A 23312-nucleotide genomic window follows, 5' to 3' on the forward strand; every position below is an offset into this window, starting at 1 on the left:
AGGTAAGCCTCTCCCATCTGTCGAACCGCTAGCAGGTGGCCTGGATAATGATGTGGCGTAGCTTGGCTCAGACAGGGCACCAGTCAACGGGGACGGACAGACAAAACTGGTCAGCTACTCTTTTTTGGACTATGAAAATTATTTTATCAAGAGTGAACGGACGATGTAAGCTTCTCAGTGATTGTTTTTACCTAGCATGGGCAAAGCACTGATAAGTGTCACAGAGGGAGGCTTGATCATTGCTCTCAGATCATGTTGAACCCCTGCAAATTCCTCGCACGCAGGAATCTCCGCTGTATCTGTCTCTATTCTTATTTTATGGTAAAGAAATAGACTTTCCTCTAAAACAAGACCCTCACCTCTCATGTCTCTGTGGATTCAGATTGGACTTCAGAATTGGTGCTGCATTAACCAGCTCACTGTGCATAATACACTTAACAGACTGCTACCCCTGAAGGACAGCACCAGGCACAAAATAGTCCAAAAGAGAAAGTAATTAACATTTCAGCGGAGCAATCACCATCAAAACATCTGTTTCGAGCATCCATGGACTGTAGCGGAACTCTAACCAAGGCAATGTAAACAAATATTTACTTTATTACTTTTCTGATATGTTTTTTTTATGAATTCTAATTTATTAATATTTTTTTATTATACTAGCGTGAAAAGCTCTATTAGTTTATTTTTAAAAGCTTTCAGTGTCTGCTACTAACCTCACTTCACATCCTGTTATAAAGCCCATTCATGAATATAATGGCATTTTGTGTACACATAGTGGAAATTTCTGAGGACATACACAACCAACACTGTAGAGAAATACGAGATACACTGAGTAGCTTTAATACGCACATGAAAGTGCTGTTAAAACCATGCATACCTTTGGACTAAGATTACTATTCAGTTACCAGCAGTCAAAAGTTTCACTCCTCCACTTTTCTACCCAAAGTTAGAGAAAAGCTTGTTCATCATATTTAACCAATTTGATTCAAATCAGAAACAGAAAAACTTGAATGATCCCTTAAGGTAAATTGATTTGTCACAATTTCAATATTGAGTAATAAGTAAAAACTACTATAAATAGTGATAATAATAAATACACACTAATTAAATAGAAAAAAGTACAAATGCAAATGTGCAGAAAGTAATGTGTGAGGTAGAATCGCCAGACCTCTTTAACGTTAGCATACAGCCGGTCCAGGGTCCTGTCTCCTCTGGTAGTGCAGTTCACAACAGAGTGAAATTGTGCAGAGTCTTGTCCAGCTGAAGTCCCTGGAGATCATGGCCTGGAGTCTGGCAGCAACAGAGCAGATGTCACGCGGTACCCGGGTTAGCGGCGGAGTGGATGTAAAGAACAACCAAGAGGGCGTGTGAGAACGCTCTAGATATGTAGTATGGACGTAGCCCCACGGCTTACAGTTCAGTGTCCGGGCTGCAATAATGTTCCTTTTCCTGTCCGCCTGACCCGTCTGAAAGCCATCAACGGTAACGATTGGATCCAAAGCATCTTCCTGTAGCCATGTGTCTGTGAAACACATAACACTACATTCACGGACATTTTTCCGTTAGTTTAGTGTAGTTTTCCTCTCTAGGGCCACTGGCTCATCCATCTTATAAATGATCTCACGTTGCCCATGAAGACAGATGGAAGACACACTCCTCTCCGTCAGTTTCTGTGGCCTGGACACAAATTTCTTACTTCGCCTCTTTGTTCCTCCCCCGCCTCCTCTGTGTGTCCTCCCCCCGATTTCTGTGGGGATGTCCGTTGTTGTGGTCGCAGTGCCGGCCGGCTTCAGCGCAATCAGCTGGTCCCTGGTGTAAACAATGCGATCGTGGAGTTGCTGCACAACAGCAGCGTTGCTGAATGACAGCATACTGACAAGTTGTTGAAAAAGTAATTTCACGCTCAAAAAATGTATACAAGTATGAAAAAAAGAAGAAAGCTAAAAAGTTGGAAAAATAAGAAAACAAGCAGGTGCGACTGCAACAGGCTGAAAAAAAAAATTGATTTCAAATGTGTTAAATTTATTTGATGGCCAAGGAAAAATGAGCAGAAAACAAAAGCGTGTGATAACACTGATGAAAGCAGTGGTGGAATAACCTTTACATACGTTAGAATAACAATACAAAAATGTAAAATACTCAAATACAAGTAAAAGTCCTTCATTCAAATTCCTGCTAATGTAAAAGTACAGCAGCAGCAAAAAGTACTTATAGTATCAAAAGTAAAATTGCTCATTCTGTAATAAAATATCCCCTTTGACTGATATTTCATTGTATGTAAAATTACTAGATTGTTAATACTGATGCATCAATGTTTGCTGCTTGAAGTGGAGATAGTTTTAACTACCTTATACACAGTTTGGTATCTTAGTTCGGTGGTTCCCAGCCTAGGGGTCAGCCACCTCTAATGGGTCACAAGATAAATTTTAGGGGTTGTGAGATGATTAATGGGAAAGAAGAAAATACAAAGTAATAATTTTTGGGTTCTTTTCCTTAATCTTTGCTTTTTGGAAAATATTGGATGTATAAATAAAAGCACTGAGAAGTTTAGAGGGGAACTGTCTTTGGTGCGACTGCTTACAACTCATAGACATGTGACAAAACCCCCAACCAGAGGCTGCATTTTTTCTGTAAGAGGTCACAAGCCAAAACAGTTGGGAGCCACTGGTTTGATCTTTAACAGTGTCTTTTTAAAAGTTTATCATGTTTGTTTTTTTTTTTTTTTAATGTACAGTCTTAATCTGTAAAGTAGTCAGTAACTTCAGCTAACAGATACATGCTGTGGAGTAAAAACAAAGTAACATAAACTAGAAATACTCAAGGAAAGTAACTGAAAATTGAACTTAGGTATAGCACTTGAATTTGTGGACTCAGTTACTTTCTACCACTGGATGAAAGTAGTTCAGAATGAAGGGTTGTCAAACGAGACAAATTCTTTCATGAAGTGGGAGTGGGCACACCCAATTGCACTGCCACACACACAACTACTATATCTAGTCTTTGCCACTTGATGTTCTTAGAGGATATCCTATGAGGACTGAACTTGAGTCTGTCTCAGACCCTCTTTTCCCCTCCTTGCCACACACACACACACACACACACACACACACACACACACACACACACACACACACACACACACACACACACACACACACACACACACACACACACACACACACACACACACACACACACACACACACACACACACACAGAGTTTATCCCATGGGGATTATGACATGGAAACTCCTAGACATGACACACAGGAGCTATCAAGCACGGGAACGCACGCACGCACGCACGCACGCGCGTGGGATAAACTCTGTGTGCTGTAGAGGGATTAGGACATTGACGGCCTCAGACTTGACATTATATGTGACTCTGTGACTGGGGCGTGACCATGGCACTACTGAGTCTCTGGTGAACACAAAGACGCGCGCGCACACAGACACACAGACACACAGACACACAGACACACAGACACACACACACACACACACACACACACACACACACACACACACACACACACACACACACACACACACACTTCGAAGAGTGAAACTGGCCCCTCTCTGTCAAATCCTATTAAAGAAGAAGAAATGGTTGCAGGTTCTAATCCCCCTGCTCAAACCTAAGCTGCGCTGCATGACAGACACACAGCTAAACTGGCAGGCACAGAGAGGGACAGACAGAAACACAGACGGATACAGCAAACAGACAAACAGACTGGCAGACAGATAGATAAATGTGGGGTCCATACTCTGTGGTATTGCTCATGAAACAAAATGTTTTTAAATAAAAACTGAAGATTCACTTCCAACAGGAAACTATTTGGTTCCTGCTGACAGCATCAATTTGAGCACTACTTACTCCTGAACCTGCTCCTAGTTATCAAAGTTATTTCCTCAAAGGAAAAAGGAAGCAATTTCTAGAAACAAACGCAATGCTTTCTTGTTGTCAGTGATGAATGATGGGTTACATGTTGATAAGAGTGTCTGGGGTAGAATTTCACCAAATGTAAGTTGTCTGGAGAGTAACTCCCAGATATCAGCTTTTGCTGATATTTGCTGACTTTGAAGCTAAGAAATGAATCATACTCACACAGACTGTACTTTTATGATTTACAAACATCAACAATGACTTGTTTTGTAAGATAAAGTCTTATACATTATTACTACGTTATTAAAATAAACCTGATAATCTCAGTTGTTTTTTATTTTGTCTTTTGGGTTTTTGTTTAATTTTATTATGTAATAATTAGAGTTAATTTCTCTCTGATGGTTGGTCTGAGGTAGAAAAGTAAATATTTTTGTCAAAGAACACTTTTAATTTAAATTAAGATCACTCCAGGAAAACCTTCAAAACATTGAAAGATGTCCTCTCTTCCTCCAAACTTGAGTTAAATAGGTTAATTGGGGATCATTCTCATCAGAATCTTGGTTGGACCAAATTAATACCCCATTAGGCAGACTTAAACAGATTCGGAAGATAAAGAAGATAAGAAAGATAACCTCCCATCTGCACTTTTTCCTATTTATTTTCCTCAAAGGCACTTTACCACGCATTAGACAGTTTCATAGAGACATTTTTGTTTGGATAGATGGATTGATGGTTAAACAATCAAATGGGTGGATGTACTAATGATTGAGTTATTTGGTTTGGGCATGTTTACATTCCATCAGCTCTAGCCAAACACTTTATTCGAGATAACATTACACTTCTCACACTAAGTGGTTAGTTTTAATCCTTTTCTCTTTGAAAAGTGATTTTTCTTTTTTTGACAATGCTAAAAATAAAACGGAGAAATCTAACCCCTGTATTGCTTGTCTGGGTGTGTATTTCTTTGTGAAGCAGGGTTTTGATAGGATTTTAATTACATTTTTATTTAAAATACTTTACTATATTACCAGGGCTAACTAACCGACCCCCACTCCCTCGCCTTTGCTGCCTGTCTTTCTTCAGCTGAAAGTTTCTCTCCTGCATCTTGCTGCACTCTGCCTGGACATCTTCACCTTTCTGCTCTCCTTCCTGTTTGAAGAGAGATTAGAATTATTCCTTTGAACTTAGAGCAAACATATCAAATGTGCAATAAAGAGGATTTTTTTTTTTTTTTTAAATCACTTCTATGGTAATCTTCCAAATATGTATTAACTGACAATGACACAAAGCAGAATCCTGTATTTTCCTGCCTCAATATGTTGACTCAAACTTCTCAAAACATACTGAAGATCTTGCGCAGAAAATCCTACACCTTGATTAACGGGGAGCAAAACATTAATGTGATAACTAAAAAGCAGAACAGAATTAAAAGGCTTGGGTATTATTAGACATGATTAACTGTACATATGTAAACTGAATAAATATGTCTGTGAAATCTTTCCCTGCTAAAAGGAGTTAAACTGCTGCACAATACACACTAACTCCTCGTCGTCACACATGTTGACCAAGGTGAAAAGTCGGACAACTTATGCTGATTTGAGATGATAAATCACAGAGTAATTTGCTTGTTTACTTGCTACTGCTGCCTCTTAACGCATAGGAAAAAAAGACTGTTGAAGTAGAAGCTGAGTCAAGGGCAGCTTGACAAGCACACTTGTGGCTATAGCTAGTCACCCCTCAAAGATCCCGGGATTATCCACAATACGCATGTGCAAACGTCTAAAAAATGTTGCTTGCCCCTATGCTTAACATGCGCCAGCCACGCCCTCAAAAGGGGGCGTGGCAGTAAATTACAAAATGAATGCAAACAGACAATATCACATGATTTATGGTACAGAACCCTGTTCTGAGATGAAAGGAGAGATCCCGCTTCCACTTCGGTATCATATTTCAGTTTTAAACTGGTCAGGCAGTGCTTGCCTTGCTTGTCCGGACGGCACGCCACTGCTGAAGCAGTCGATCATTGTTGATTGGACTGATGAAAACAGGCCTCATGGTTGACTGATGGCCGGAGTGAAGGAGTGGCCATAGACAAGATATCAATCATAGGCGTGGGGCTAGTATGTTTTGTAAGAGGTACAGAGGGACAGTGAGTGATGGCTAGACTCCTGTACCACCTAACATTAGTCATCACATAGAAGAAGCAGCAGGAAAAGAGTAAAGCGAAATAGCAGTGAAGATTGGAACAGAAGGTGAAAGGGGCAAGAGAGGGTACTGCGGGAGCAGCTGCAACCAGCTTATTGCATAAATTTTAAAAGATCGAAAAAAAAAAAAATGCCGCTCTAAAGTGTTCCTCAGATGAAAAGGAAAAGCATTTTACACACAGCCTCGCACCATTAACTGACATGTGGACCGTAATGCTGATCAGATCAATGGAAATTACCCTAATTGATTGATTGCTGGAGTAAGGGGGTCAGTCAGGCAGATCAGCTGTTAGTGGGCGGCCAGTTTGTCATCATCTATGGATGATAAGTGATGATGTGACCTGTGAAACACTCATTACTCAGCTGTCAGGGAGATAGTCAGATGCCATGAAAGATGAAGACAGATAGTTGGGCAGACACACAGAGACAGATAGAGACAGAAAGACATTTCCTTTTTCTGGCAACATTAAAAAGGTGACTTTCCAATGTGGTGCCCGAACTGGCAACCAGCCACTTTGGTACTAATTGAGAGAAAGATGTAAATCAACTATTTAACATATGGAATCACATTAAAAATGAGTGATACAAAAAGAAGTTGAAAAGAAGGGGAGACAGACAAGCAAGTGGGTTATAAGAAAAGGAGAAACAAAACGGACCTCAGAGTGAGGAGAAATTATTCTTTCCTCCCTTTTCCCCTCTATTTTGACACTTTTATTTTCTTCTCTGCAGCTCTCTCTCCCTCTCCCTCTCCCTCCGTGCAGCTGAGGGCTATGATTATAGTCAGTGATGGGGTTCAGGAGGGCTTTGTCTTGTGCAGTCTGTATAATATGCTTCTTATGAGATATTACTGGTAAATAATTCATACACTCAGTCACACAAACAGGCACACAAGCACATTTATGCATTAGCATGCACACACTGTACTGTAACATCATACTCACACTCACGCCACATACACTTAGCCGACGACAGGGCATTAAATAGTTTCCCAGTTAAAGGGATAATTCGGCCATATTTCAAAGCAATTATGCATAGAACAGGCTACTGGCAAAACTGCAGTCTAAGCTTTATATTTTGTGGTTTTAGCCATTTCCCTGTCTTAAGGTATTTTGCATTTTACTGCATCATGCCTCAGTGTGGAGAGGAAAGCGCAAAAATCTGTAAGATCATCCGGGAATGCGGCATTTATCAATGGGTTTTCATGCACGTGCATGTGGAAATGAGAATACAGGTACATTTACACCATATTAACCGCATGGTCCATTTGCATACACAGGCAATTTCCCTTTGATAAATTATTGCAGAAAACAAGTATCACAAAATGAATAGTCAGAGGCAGAAAAGTACAGACAACATTCAAAGTTTCTCCCTGACTTTCTCTTGCTATATGAGTTACTACTACAAAGTTCTTACTGTATGCCGTTTCATGTTGTTAGGGGAAATTTCTGACACTTACTGTGCAGGGGTGCATGGTCTTAATACTTTGACCGGATGGTAATTAAAGGAATTTTTCAAAGGATCTTTACCTTCAAGCCTCATTGGGTCATCACCTAAGCATAGGTGGCTTTTCAGAAGAAGAGACAAGGGAAATTAATTCCTTCTCATTCTTTTTTTTTCTGCACCTCTTTTTTCACCATCTCTTGTAAATGGAAAGGAAGGAGATTCTTTTGTTTCTATCAGCGTTTATTTATTCATTTTCCATTGTTGCTTTATCACTGCACACAGAAACTGGACAAATAAGAGATGTGGATGATGTGTGACATAGTCCATAAGCTGAATTAAACCCGCAACATCATGATTGTGTGGTGCACGGCCCGTTAAGTCACCGATGCCATCATCTGTGACTTTAAGCCAGCATGAAAATGTAATTTATCTGTCAGACATGGTGACAGAAGTTGTGGGTGTTTAAGTGACAAACCTGGAGTAAAATAATACAAAATAAAGACAGATTAAAAAAAAAAAAGCTCTAGAGCTACTGAATAAAGACAAACCTTGTTTTGTGCTGTGAACTTTTGAAGAAAAGGGCACCTGTTAATTATCCACTGGATAATGGTAAGACAGAATTGCCCCAGTGATGCTACACATGCATTAACTACCGTAAATTGTACATTATTCTAGCTGTTGCAGTTTCACATCATAATGCTGTAGCACTGACAAAGAGTTCCGACAAAAGAAAGATTTTTGACAACTTGTTTGCTGTAAAAGAAAAATGAATGATAGGTTGCACATAAATTCAGTTCATTACTTCTTGACTTGTTTGTTTGTGACAGCAATTTGATTTGTTATGGACCAGTTTTTTTAATCATGACACATTCCATTTTGTCATGACAGCTTGCTTCAGGCAACATATTCTCCTGAGCATTTATTTGACATATCAGCAACAAGACCCACTTTTGTTACAATGTGTTGCAACTTGTGACTGCCGCCTTTGGGGACAAATGATACCACGGACCAGGGTTACCTATTCTACACACATGACCCACGGAGATGTTGGTTGAAAGGAGTCTAAAGAAAAAATAAGAATAAAAATGCACCAACCTTATGGAAGACTGGTCAACTAACATGAGATAGGAGACATTCAGCGCCAGCAATAAGAAATCTGCAATGTGACCAGGATAGATAAATAGCGCCTGTGTGCCATGCTAGGCATGCCATGGTAGGCACACAGGAAAAAAGTAATGAATGTAAGAAAGTGAGTCCATAAAATAAAGTAGCCAAGAGTGCCTCCACACCTCATCTGTCTGCTCTGGTTGATTCGGTTTGTGTGGGCTTGTTTTAAAGCCATTGATTGAACTTTTGGTCCAGGTCTCAGTCCGCTTCTAAGTGGAATTGGGGAGATATAGACACATTTACACACACACACACACACACACACACACACACACACACACACACACACACACACGGTTGTACGTACATTTATACGTATCTATATATCTATCTCTCTTATCTAATATATATATATATTATATATACACACATATATACATACATATACATATATACATAAACATACAAATATACATATACACATACAAATACATATATATACATACATATATGTATTACTCTATAGCAATGCATCATACTTTATAAGCTCTTCATATGCTTTGTATGTAAAATCTTCACATGTAAACTTCATGTGTAGTGGAGCAAAAAGTACAATACTGAATTTTAGTGGAGTAAACATATAAAGTGGTATGAAATTGAAATACTGAAGTAAAGTACAAGTATCTCAAATTTGTAGTACTTGAGTAAATGCACTTAGTGACACTCCACCGCTGGATATGATAGACAAGGATCCAGTGGCGGTCTGGGCCAATAACGCTCTTAATCAATTATTTGAGCTCTTTCTTACCAACAGTAAGGGAAATTGTCTGTCAGCTAAAATTTGATTTCCCCATGTGGATCCATGTAGAGCCAATGATGCAGGTTGACAGTTGCCAAAACTGTTTAATCAGTGCGTTACCTGTCACTCAAATGACTTCATGCCCATAGCTCTCGGTTAATTTTTAAATAGGCCAGCGTGAAAACAAATCAGACCACAACTAGAAAGGCAACATTGTATATATTTTTAATATTCTTCATCTGGACCAACTGAACTGAGCCACAGGCATAGGAGCACTTTAAAAAGTAATGCTTTAAAAATGAACAAATTACGGCCGACATATTCATCAGCTGAGGAGGGATTCTTTTGCAATACCCGGTACAGTATGTTGGCCTCCAAGCTCTAGGAATCATAGACAGAGATCTCATAGAGGAAAATAATTAATATCTATTTATGCATATTTCAATATTCCATCTATATTTTATCCATCTACTATAAAAAAAAATGCGTATGCATTAGAAGAACTGATACAGGTGAACCCTGTCCAATTCAGTATAAAGAAAGCAGCCTTATCTTGTACATTTGTAGTTGTTGGTGTTTTCTATCTTGGCGTTGTTTCTCTGAATGCTATTTTACATCAATGTTCTGTCCTCTCAGGAACACGGTAAATCACATTGCTTTACCGAGCCCTGAGGACATTTTTCAATTATTAACCGCAGACTCAGGCGCATACCACCACCACACACAGTCACCTGCACACACACACACACACCCCCACACACTTTAACACACTTTCATAGTCACACTGAGAATGAGAAAGCCTATATACAGTACAAGTAACATTATTTAGTCTAAGAAGGAGAATAATTTGAGTTTGTGCAGGAGTAAGCAAGTACGTTTTGAGCAAAGATAGACTGAGTGTAAAAATATGTGTGTGTGAAACATAGTCTGACGTGTGACTGTGCATGGCACAGAACAATCTATATTAAGGCTGCAAAACCTGATTATTTTCTCGCTAAATCGGATAACTTTTTGGCCTATAAAATATCAGGAATAAATGGAAAATGGCTATCACAGTTTCCCAAAGCCCAAGTTGATATATTCACACTGGTATCCTGTATATATTCAGTTTAAAGTCATACGAGACAAAGAAAACCAGGAAATATTTACATTTCAGAAGGTGGGATCAATGTTTTTTTTCTGCATTTTTTGTTCAAAGATAATGTTTCGAGACATATAAAATATACTCTGCTTGAAATTATTAGTGTCTAATGTGGCTTTTCTAAAAAAAATGTTAATTACATCTAGCAATTCTCCCTCATCGTAAAACTCAGAATCTATGAATATGCAAATACTGTTCATATCAAAACTTTAACTACAGGACACAGGATCTGTCGTAATACACTGAAAATTTGCCCAACATCAGTACCTGAGGGGTCAGTTACTGTTGTTGGGCCATAAACCCTGTCTCTCAGGCGGTTATCCAATTCATCCTGAAGGTGCTGGATGCTCTTGGGATCAGGATTCTGTGTATCTATCTAAATAACCCTGGTAGATACATATTTAAGCTTAAACACACATTGTAAAGATAAACAGAAATCCAGCCAAGGAGGCTGATGTGATGCCCCAGTTGTTCAAGGCACCATCTGCATGCACTGAGGGAGGTCAGCAAATGCAAAACAAACACACCCTCCAGACACAATTAAAAACAGTCCCTTTCTGTGGGAAACTTTTAATATAGACAGACAGCCCACAAACCCTCCTCTGTGGTTCTCACTTCCCCTCTCAATCAGATCCACACACAAACAGGGGCTGGATGCCGACTGTGTCGCCAGTGGTGTAAACAAAACAAAAAAATGAGCCAGTAATGTGTGATAAAACTGTGACCGGTTTGTCGCTAAATTTACTCACAAGGGATTAGAGCCTGAGATCTCTGGCATGCGGTGGTACACTAGGAGTAAAGAATGAAACAGATATATGACCCTAACATCACAACTCGCTCCATGGACGCATTTTATTTATTAAACTAAAGCTACAATGCTTTATAATTAGTGACAAGTTTTTGTTCAAACGTTAGAAATTAAACACTTTTCCAGAAGTTGCCAATATTTCCACCTATGTAAATAGTTTATCGAAAATCATAAATGTGCCTTCGTATTTACTTTTTTTTTTTTATTCAGTTTTGCTGTTTGTTTTTCCAGAAAATTTAAAAAAATAAATAAATAAGTGCGTCACTGATCCATCTTCCTCACCTTGTCTACTTTACTTTGGTACATTCTGTCTTGCATGAACCCAGGGTGACTATGACAGACTCATTACGTTCGGCATTAATTATAACTGACTTTAACTAATAAATGAACATGGGAAAGTGGCAAAACAAATCAGCAGTAAATATAGATAATTAAATAAATTAATTATGCACCCGCAGGCAGATGTGACCACGTCAAAAATTGATCCAGTTATTTCGAAGCATTCAATGTGACATGAGGGGAACAAGTGTCAGTTCTGCTGAAATCAATGTCCAGCAGCATAATGATACCACTTGATATTCCAGCTATTGTGATTCCTTTAAGTGCAGTAGGAAATATTGTAGTTACAAGTCAAGCGCAGATGAATGATGCAATCAAAAGGAGTAAATATGCAAAACCTATGATTGTCCCTTTTTACCTGTAAGGCAACACTGCAATGGGCTCTGAACGCCAAAATGTGCAACTTGAAGAGCTGCCAGTCCGTTTCGCTGATGTTCTTGTTCATTCAGACTAATTATCGTAATTACTCAAAATGAATGTGGTAATGATTTATTGATTTCTAAATGCCTCACATAGCACCTCTGAGCTAGGTAATGGATGGGTGGCAGGAGGTACAGTGAGTAGTTTAGTGGGAGTGGAGGACAGGGGATAGAGCACAAATCCGTGTGGCGTTCACAGCATGGGGTATTAACTATTAAGATCCTCAAATTGCCTTTCATGTGATGGGAATACCCAGGTGGGAAAACGTACTGTGAAGCAGTTTCGTGTGTGCGTGTGAAGGTCATACCGTGTTTACTTATTGATCTGAGCCAACTCTACGCTCTAATGTCGCCTCATAATTATTTAACCACAGTCGGACTGTCTACATGTGCATGTGGGTTTGACTGTCTACGAAGGTGTCATGTGTAAAATAATTTGTCACTCATGTCTTTTCACCCATAATTATCTTCTAGAGGGAGCATATAATGATCCATGATGGAGACAGCAGAGAGGAGAAACGGAAAATGGAGGTGTGCGCAAGAGAGTGAAGAGAGAAAAAAAAAAAACAGCCATAGAGCGCCTTGCACCTGGCCTCTTATACCTCTCTTAACACTTACATATTGATTTTTGAAAGAGAAGACAGACACTAAGCGCTCGGATGCAACTCCTTATCTTGCAAAGGTAACCTATACGTACAAGTGTAGAAGTGTACTGTGTCTTTCTATGGTTGCTTCCTCTGCATAACTAAAATGAAGGTGTTTAAAAGCTCCTACAGCTGGGCTTCTTTTGCAACCTGAATCTTTCTCTGTAGATTTAATTATTGAATCCAAAAAATTAAAAACTGCTTGTTTGGGGCGTTCTTCGAGAATGAAGATTTCTGGAGTTCGAAACAAGACTTTTAAACTAAAAGTTGTAGCATTTTTGGAAATAAAATTTTTCACTTTCTTACCGAGAGTCAGATGACAGGATAAAGATAAATACCACTTTTACCAGGCTAGCTGCTTCCAGTCTTTATGATAAGCTAAGCTAATTGACTGCTGGCCCCAGCCATATATTTGCCATACAAGCATAAGAGTGGTAACGATCCTCTCGTCTCGCTAAAGGGTATTTCTCAAAATGCTTAAGGACAGTTTTTAAACCCCGGCATCCAGTTAACTGTCCACTGGGCTCATTTCCACAATTCAGTTGACTTCAAATAATTAGTTCTACTTTGGATCTGATTCCTGGTTAGCAAAATACCTGAATTTGCATAATTCAGGTATTGAATACAAAATCTCTTATTGAAAGTTGAATCTCTCCCGTTTTTTTTATTTTTTATCATTACTAACAAAAAGCAACACAGAAAAGGCTTAGGAAACAGGCTTCTCATTTTTAGCTTTCGCTGGTTAAAATAACAAACATCGCCAGGAGAACCTCCCAGTAAAGCTTTCATGCATATCATATGAAGATTTTAAGCTTATCAACTTCATATTTCTTAATCAGGAACTCCAGTATTTAGAGAAAGTAGCTTTATAAAAAAAAAAAGATGTATTAATAAGCAGGCAACACTGTTATTTCAATTTGTGAGATACATATTCAAACAAAATGTCATATCTTCTGCTGCTTGTCTCATTTTCTGAGGTTGTAAGTGGCCACAAGTTGTGAACATTAATTAGGTTGCCACTCAAAACTCGTTTCTGCCTGCTCAGCCAACAAGAAGAGTTTCAGTTATTTATAGCCTTAGTTAGTTATGAATATATTGAAAGCCAAACCTAATTAGATTCTATAAGGGATTCCAATGGGTTCTGAGTCGATAGGCAGTTTTGAAGTTGGATTTGATGAAATGCTATCCATTTCCAACCTTATTTTAAATGTGACGGTTCAGGCCCCCTCCCAGGCCATGCTGTCTCTCGGTTGCAATGATCTCCGACTGCTGATTTCAGGTTTTTCTTTGCTGGCTTGTTGCTTGTTCACCTGAGTGTGTGCTCCAGAAGCCTCATTCTCACACTTGCTGATGATCTCATGTTATTCTGTACATGGGATCCGGTCCTAGAAAGCTGTCAGGCAACACTTTGTTGCCACATCCATCAAATGGCACGTGTCAATATGTACAGTATGTAAAGAATTAAAACACTTTTTGAGTGGTAGTATGCACCACAATGTTTTTATGGCCAGAAACAGTTTCTCGAAAAATTAACTGGAAGGCCTTGAGTGGCAGTTGATTTCTTTCTGCGCCTAGAGTGTTTTGGTGCATCTTTGCTAAACCTAACAGTGATTCCTCTGTTTGTTTTAACTGTTCTTGGTATCTCTAAAAAGCTTCTGTCATCACTTGACAGAAAGGACAAATTATGAACAAACAGACGTGTGCTTTTTTTTTCTGTCCGCCAAAAGACAGTCAGGCCACAGAGAAACCAAAAAAACAAAATCAGTCTCTCAAAAGGTTCATCAAGGGAAGAGCAAACTATTTTCTACCAATACTGACAAGACAGCAAAGCCTCAAGTCAGTTTCAAACATGTCAAATATGCAAAAATGATGTTTTGCTAAAGATCACACTATTAAAAAAAAATCTAAAAATATACTAATCCTGAAAAAGAGACAGGTGAAGAAGTATGTATCTGTTTTTACTAAAGTCATTGAAATTGATTGTCTCGAATGAAAATTAAATGACAAGGAAAACTTTCACACAGACTGAAATGAATGTGTACATAACAGAACAGCACTATAAAGTAGATTATTTGGTATTAAGCATGACACAGCAAATGATGAGCAGGTAAGTAAAAAACGGACTAACGTAATCAACAGACCAACTCAAATGTCCACACAGCAGCTTGAACAGATTATTAAGCAGCTCAAATTCATAAACCCAGATGAAGGAAAAAACGTCGAACAGCCCATTCAATATGTATTCATGTGCTACATACACAACCTGTACAAAACACCTCTATCCAAGATGCTTTGTTACTACTGATATTAACTTTAATGCAAGCAAAAAACATTGAATCAAACTGACCTAAACTGAATTGAGCAAGATAGAGGCATTGAGTCAGACAAATTCTGACTGTACTTGGCCAGTTCATAAAAATAACATTCGAAATGAGTCTGCAAACAAAAACAACTGGCAATAAAATCCTGGAGGCAGGTAATCTCCATTATATGTGTGTGTAAGTGTGTATGTGTGGATGTGTTGTGATGCATGTCAACACTGTCACTCATTTGCATCCTGTACCTTGTATTCTGTATGTGTGTGCATGTGATAATGTGTGCGTGTGTATGTGTTCTCATTGCCTTGAGTAGCAGGTGCACAAGAGTCTTTGGATGTATACAATAGCACACTTCCAATCAGCCTGTATTAGGTGTGCGTGTGTGTGTGTGTTTGTGTGCGTACCAGCCTAATTATCAGTGTGTTTGCGATGAATTATATACTCATACTTGATATTTGACACACACATACGCACATGCACTGGAGATTACCTGGCAAAAGACAGCCTTCGGCAGAGGTTTAGTTTGCTTTAAGCCTCATTTAGAATCTGTTGTTTGTGCAAATGAGAAATGTGAAGAGGGAATCTGCATAACAAACTCCAAATAGCTTCTGGAGTGTTTAACCAGGACTGGCACAGAGATGTGTTTGAGTAAAATCAATCCAATTTAGGTCCCCCTTTTTTTTTCTTTTTTTTTTTAAAACAAGAAACGAAGCACCTGAAGAATGAATTATCAAAGTTATATGTATGCCTAAATTGTTCAAATCAAATTATGATTTAGAGGAAGCATGTAAACTTAAACTGCCAGTGGAGAAAAACAAACTAGTCACATTCAGACATGGAGGGCCTCCAGTTTCTACCTGCTTCTCAGTGATCATATTCCACCTCACCCTCCCAGTATTAATTTATACTTGCTCTTGCAGGCTCTCAGTGGTCTCTTTACATATTAACACGAAAATAATGTGGTATAGTATGTGATTGGACCACTGAGTGCAAAGCGGTTGTACATGTCCAGACGTGTCACTTGAAGCTGAAATCTGTAATATTTTTAGTTAGTAAATTTGTATCTCTATTTTTATTAATGGAGTCCAATGAAACCTGAAAAATGTAAAAATGTGGAGGTTAGTGTTTTGACAGCTGCTTGAATGACAAAAACAAAAACCATGCAGTGGAACAACTTTACAAATGTGACAGTGGATGCTCTGGTGGTTGACTGCAATATTAATACAGCCTATACACTATGTTTAAAACTTGTACTGACGTCTTACTGAAGTGACTACCGCAACCACAGCTCTGAGATTGAATGACGGCGTGTGCTGGCTTCTGGGCTTGATTAATTCCGGGAGGTTCTACAGCACTTATACAAGAAACTCTGTAGGACAGCATAACCAATACCAGTGCATGTATTTTGCCTAATTATATCTCTTCCCAGGACTGAGGAGGCTTCAACCTGAGCAGAGGTCTAATCAGCCTGAATAATTAAAAACATCTGTAGGATCTTTAAACAACTGCAGAAACTACTGTAGTACAGCATCCATTTGACTGCGATTTCTGATAATTATGGCTTTACTAGATTAAAGCTCAACACATACAAGATTTTACTTACCTTTATTCAGATATAAATATTCAGTCTCCCTCCGTCTCTCTTTTGTCTTTCATTCTTCCTCTCTACTCTCTATCACTCCCACCCTTTTCACTGACTCTCTCAAGATGTCTATTTGCAGACGTAAGCCAGTATTTGCTGATATAAACAAACACGCTCTGTGTTAGCCAACACTGACGGAAGGAACATGGTTGTAGTTCAAACGCGTGTACGCCTGACCAGAATTACAGCACTAAGCCAAGGATTGTAATTCATATCAAATACTATTTTGCGCGGATTTGGCTTGAGGAACATATGGCTCTCTGATAAAAGAAAGAACTAATATTTATGTTTTTGTTACCTTTTTTCCTGTATATATTTAGAAATAATTTCAAATTTTTGCAAACATTGAAATTTCAAAGATTTTCAGTTCTTTCTCTAAAAGAAGGGGATAAAGGCCAAACAAACAAGGTATGAATTTAATTCTTGGTGATAAAAAGCAGATTGCTGCAGGCCTGTTCAAGTCACTGAGCCTGAAAACCTAAAAAAAAAAAAACAACAATCTAAATCTGCTCCCTGGGTCTCTGTTTTGGAAGAAGAGAAGAAACACAAGCAAGAAAGTAAAAAAAAAAAAAAAAAAAAACATGGGGGGGGGGGGGAAACAGGCAGATGGATGGTTGGATAGATAGATGGATGGATGGATGAACAGATTGTGTTGTAATAAAACTTGGCAAAAAACTTAGAATAGCTGCAGGACTGTTCAATTCACTGATCCTGAAAGCCAGAAAAACAACAATCTGTTTTTATCCTCCAGCTATGCCAGTAGTCATCTCTGCACTTTTTTTTTTTTTTTTTTTTTTACTAGGCTCTCTCTACCTTTTCACGCCATTCCTTTCAAAATCTATTTTTCTTGATACATCTGTCTATACCACTCCATAGTTCTTTTTTTTTTTTTCCCCCTCAATGTCTCACCTCTTCTTCCCTCCTTTACAGTATCTTTTTTTGCCCCACTCTGCCTCTCTTGTCTTCTGGCCCTTTGGGAAATCAAAGAACTTGAATAAGTTTCATATCACCACGGGAACAAAAACTCATATGGTCGTCATGAGAACACACTCATCCTGACACATTCAGTAACCAGGGGAAACGGGTCGATTACATGTTCTTGGTCCCTATGATTGAAACCAACAGACCTGTGAATTGTAGGGCTGTAGTCTCCCAGGCAACTGGTATGTTGATATGCTCTCATCCAACCAAATTCTCATTGGTTGTACAATCGGTTGTGTTAATTTCATAGGAGAAAAGCGCTACATCAATAGCCTTCCAGGATTAATCCATTATTTACTGCGGTAGCGATGGGGGGATGGTTGTGAAAAAAACCCCGTTTTCACAACTTTGAACTCAGACTGCTAGGTCTAACTTATTTAATGTTTATAAATGTTTACTGAACGTTAACTTGGAGCCTGCTCCAAACCCCTTGACACTATGTCAAAGAAGTCGTCAGTTTGGCTGCATTTAGTTAGAGTGGTGTCTAAACCTTGCAGCAGTTTGCATATCACAGGTCAACAACCACATGCCATGTCATCTAAAAACAGTAGGCTAACTTGTCTGCATTTGGATGCTCCGTCAACTTTCCTGTTTAACACTTAAGACTCTGAGTGTATATTCCTCAATAGTTCTTATGCTAGGATCACTAGTTGATATATTTCTATTTTCGGAAATCATATGAATATGTGCAGGTACACGCTAGTCGGCTCTGAGTCTGTTATCATTTCAATATAAAATAATTAGGTTAAAATGATTTAATATACTGCAAATACTAGCTTTCCAGGTTAATGTATATTCATTTAGGCTAATAAGGCTACCAGGTAGAATGCACTCATTGCACTGTGGCTGATTTAGTTAATTTAGAGATGACATGCAGTTTTTTTTTTTTTTTTCCCCCCACAGCGAGATTGCAAGACCGAGATTTTCTTTGGTTGACTACAGCCTGAGTTGAATGGCAGGCAGAAAGGGAGCCTATAGCAGACATGATGGATATAGTGCCAAGACCAAATGAAAGACACAAAACACATGCTTCACATGTGTTTTGACACATCCTAACACACCATAAATATCATATTGTATGTCCATTTAAAGAGTTATACTAAGGTATTGGTAATTAATCCTCCTCTCTATATTGACCTTATATTAATTTTGGTTTTATTTTTGACAAGGACTGTTTCAAAGGTTTGTCCCGTTTTTTACATTTAAACCTTTTCCACTACAGCAGCTTAACAACCTGTAACCCAACATGTAGCCATTGCTGGGGGCTTTGCTTTTGTTTCAACTGTTCCCCACCTGCTTTGGGGATGAGAACCTGAACCAAACTTTCAGAACTGCTCAGGAGGGGATACTAAATCCAAGCTCCAGTTTCCCTCTGGAGGAAGGAATGCAGCAGGAGCAGCAGTAGATTTTCTCGTTACAGATACAGAGAAAGAGAGAAAAAAAAAGCTGAAAAATGATTGTGCTGGATCCTGCAATCAGTTAAATTCCGCTAAATTCCTCAGCATCACCTCCCCATCTTCTTATTCAGCTAATACAGCCAATCAAGCAGCCAGCTGTTTTGACAGTATGGAGCACAGAGAGAGCAGGACTGGCAGCTGCCAGTGCTTCTTTCAGGGCAGCCTGTCTAGAAGGATGTACCCGACACTGCAGAGCTGGTCTGGTGCCAGTCTCGTCTTCTGTCTGCTCCATTCTGTCGACCTCCTACTGCCGGTGAGATGCTTCAATTACTACGTATGCTCTAGGTAAGTATTGCTTCACAGTCAGTATGGAAAGGACGGATTAAGGCGGCGACTAATATCTCTCAAAAGTACATATGGCATCTGAGTCTTGTATTTGGAGGATAGGCTCAGAAAAATCTGAGCGCATCCTTAACATATTATAATCATTATGTTATTTTTTTCCCCAATAGAAAACTTTAATGGTGCAGAAAATTATGAGCAGCCTATTTTTGATGTGTAATGTAATTTTCCGGCAAATCCAAAACAAGTATTTTGCGTGGGAGTGGTATAAAACCAGCTAGTTTAAACGTGACCTGGAAGAAATCGGTGTTGATACCTAATGTTTTGTTCTATTTTATACTATATTATTACCATTATTATTATTATACTGTAAGTCTAGTGTTAACATCTTCTAGACTGTTGCTGTGACGCATCAGATCTGTTAAATGTGTCTTTTCGACATGAAGCCGCTCACTAAACATCCATCAAGTCGTCTTGTGATGCATTAATGTGTCTCTCTTCCTATCTGTGTCTCGTGTGTTGAATCACCTTAGAACAGAGACAAATATGCGCACTCACGTGCACATGTCCATCCACGTCCTTCTCTTTGTATGAATGTGTGTATGTAATTATCAGTGTGATAATTAGAGTTGCATTTAAATGGGTACTGAAAAGTCTGGTGTCAAAAAGAGCTGCTGACCTTGCCATGAACCCGTGACACACAGACACACACACATATACACTAGACACACATACACAATTAAATTGCACACGATGACACGTGCACACTCATGTGCACCAATAACACACATGCATGTCTGCACACGCATACACACAATTACTGTGATTAACAGCCATCATTTCTGCTTCAATGGCACCACCACTTCACTGCTGTGTGTGTTTATGTGTTTGAATGTTCTTGTGTGGGATGCGTGTGTGTGTGTGTGTGTGTGTTTTTATGTGTTATGCGTATATAGTAATACCCACAAACATGGGAGACAGGAAGAAAAAAAAAAAAAAAAAAAACAGGCGGGAGCAGAAGGAGGGGCAGCATATGAAATAATTTACTCGTGACTTCTGCTGCGATGAATGATGAAAACAACAGATGTCGGAAGTAATTATTGACACAACGTTTACTAATTTAACATTTTCATTAACATTTCATATTGTTGAGGATGACAGTATGTAAAAGAATTCCATTTGTTTAGACCTTCAGAACCCAAAATAGAAAACCAAACCCTATTTCACCTTCTCATGATCACCCTTTTTTTTTTTTAGTATTAATTGCAAGTCGGTGTTCAATTTTAAGTTGTACTCCACCAAACATCTACCCTTTGTTTATCAAACCACCAGTAGGATTGAAAGGTGGATGAAAAAAATTTAATCACAGAACAGAATTCATGGTGAATGCAATACGTTTCGATATTTTTTAATGACAGAAAAACAGCTAAAAACATCCATAGTAACCTCTCACACCAATCCTGCAGCATTATCTACTTCTCTGCCGTTCATTCCTATATTATGTTATTGTTCCACTTCACAAACTATGGATAAATAAACTGCTTTTGTTGCACGCAGTTGCACTCTTTTAAATTCTGAAGCTCCACTGCAAGCAGTGCCTGCAGCGTATTTCGCAAAATAATAAAATGACTAAATGAAACACAGTTGATCGTTACTTCCCCGTTATGCACACATTAGTTGCTATCATTGTGTCCTTACAAGTGGTGCACTGAATCTTAATTTGGAAAACATTACTTCATGATTGTCTTACCATTCCTTGTGTCCCCTAAAGTAAAGCATCATCCTAGCAAACTGATGGTTCACAGCAGAGATTTTAAAACAGAATGCACCATTAGGTCAAGGGCGGGCAAAACCAGGAACAGAAGGATTCCCAATAAAATGCTGTCATTATGTTTATAGCAAATTTAAATTAAGAGATGCGTGCTTCATTATGGACAAAGTGAGGGGAAAAAAAACAAACTCTGCAGGGTCCCAAAAGATAGCTTACAAACCAACATAAATTGACTGTAGCTCCCACTGCGTCACCGGAAAAACCATTTTGAGTTTTTAGTGCTCTCCATTTGATGACCAGTGAACCAATGCTCATGCACTGCCGTTAACAATCAAGTATCAATTGTCTGTGTAATGTCTCTTTGTTGCACAGTAGGTGAAGGATAACTTGAGTCTGGTGACCTCTTACGGTACTCTTACTGATGGTTAGTTGCCAAGCCAGCACAACGATAAAGAACAACGTGTGAATTTATTACTTGTTGATTTCTGTGGGATTTGTAAAACTGCAATCAACACGTGTATGGATATGAGTGTACCTGTGCGTGTTGTTGTTGATGTGGTGAATCTTAATTCTCTCTGACAGCGATTACAATAGCCCTCAGCAGACAAACATGCACTGGTGTTTCAGACTTCACAGGTGCCTCATTATTTAACAGATGGCATTGAGAGACCACAAACAAACATACACACAAAAACAGACACAAAAATAGGGACTCAAACTCCAGATCTATTTATCTTCAGATAACCTGAGGTATTTTAGAAATATGTCACCTGCTCTTAAAGAAAGATGCTGTGGTTTTTTAAATCTAAGACATACGGACGGGTGACAAATTTAGGATATTTCTGGACAGAACATGGAGACAACTTTATGTGTGACGTTGGTTAAGGGGTTAAGAAGAAATGGGAATCCAACATCACTTTAGACAGACATAACCAAGTAACCATAATGTGTGCCTAAACACACTTTCCCTCACACTCAAACACTTTCCCCCAGATATTTCAAAGCCCCCGTTTTCTCATTGCCGCCATTGTCTACTCCTCTTCAGAAATTACAAATGGCTTTTCTATCCAAATGTGATTCTAAATTGACCACTGTCTTACCAGCTACTTCCAGTGACAGTCAGATTTTGGTTTGCTCACCTGTTGCATATTTTCCCTGCCAAACTGCGGTTCTACAGCCATATAGTCATTGACGGTACTTAAATTTTGTGTGTAGTTTGCGTGTCGTCGTGTTATTGTTGTGTCGTTCTGTATTAGCGTGTGTGTAATAAATGTTTTACATATAAAAGGTTGCTGCCTTGGTTTTCTGGAACTTAATTTCAATCACTTTCAATCACGATTCTTTGCTGCTTGTTCTACCTGAGCTCAGGTTTTTGTTTTTTGTTTTTTTTGCCAAAGCTAAATTGTGCATTATAGACACTTTGATCACCGAGAGAAATGGTTTTATTAGTTTTATTATGCTGACTCCGAAATTATAATCGGTGGACAAATAATTAAAGCGGTTTCAAATGATAATTCTGATAACTGCCATTCCCCAAATTAAACTAATTACCTGACACAAATTAAAGGAAATACTTGCAAAATGTGTGCAGAAACAGAATGGCAATACCCCCATCCACAGGGCATGTGTTTGTTTTTACTAGAGGTGATTAATCTGGGGTGCTCATCTCTCTGCCTCTTGCCTGGAACAAGAACAACTTTTGGCAGCAAACCAGTGACGACAGAGGAACTGATGACTATTTGTTGCTGTATGTATTTGTTGTTTGCCATTTGTATTTCTGCATTTTGTTATTTGTATTTCTGTTTTGGTTTCTTTATAGGACTTGTGTGTTTGTGTGTGTTAATCCCAATTTGTCTCCTCTGGCTGTATGTGTTTGCCTGCTGTACAACCTCATGCTGTGACTACACACATTATCACAAACAACATCCCTCTCAACAAGCACAAACACCGAGGAAAACAAACCGCAGGGATACTACAAACATACACATGCACAAATATACATGTGAACCACCACTGAGAGTTTAGTCAAAATACACATGCTGCCATCGTTTGTTTAAAAAGTATGTAAAACA

General features: G+C 38.7%; 1 protein-coding gene across 3 annotated transcripts in view; it reads right to left on the minus strand.

Annotated features, from left to right (window-relative positions):
* LOC120794181 (protocadherin-15-like) overlaps positions 1–23312 on the minus strand; it is a 258482-nt gene that overhangs the window by 200120 nt on the left and 35050 nt on the right. Inside the window, exons 4-5 of one of the 3 annotated variants that reach the window (XM_040134961.1) lie at positions 1625–1857; positions 1169–1539 (exon numbers count right to left, since the gene is read on the minus strand). The exons of 1 other annotated variant lie outside the window; for it this stretch is intronic. The gene's annotated coding sequence lies outside the window, so the exon portion shown is untranslated. Of the gene's footprint in view, positions 1–1168; positions 1858–23312 lie in introns of all 3 variants that reach the window. One more of the 3 variants, XM_040134962.1, reaches the window with a different exon arrangement.

Source organism: Xiphias gladius, chromosome 9, assembly GCF_016859285.1.
Source record: "Xiphias gladius isolate SHS-SW01 ecotype Sanya breed wild chromosome 9, ASM1685928v1, whole genome shotgun sequence".
NCBI classification, from domain to species: Eukaryota; Metazoa; Chordata; class Actinopteri; order Istiophoriformes; family Xiphiidae; genus Xiphias; species Xiphias gladius.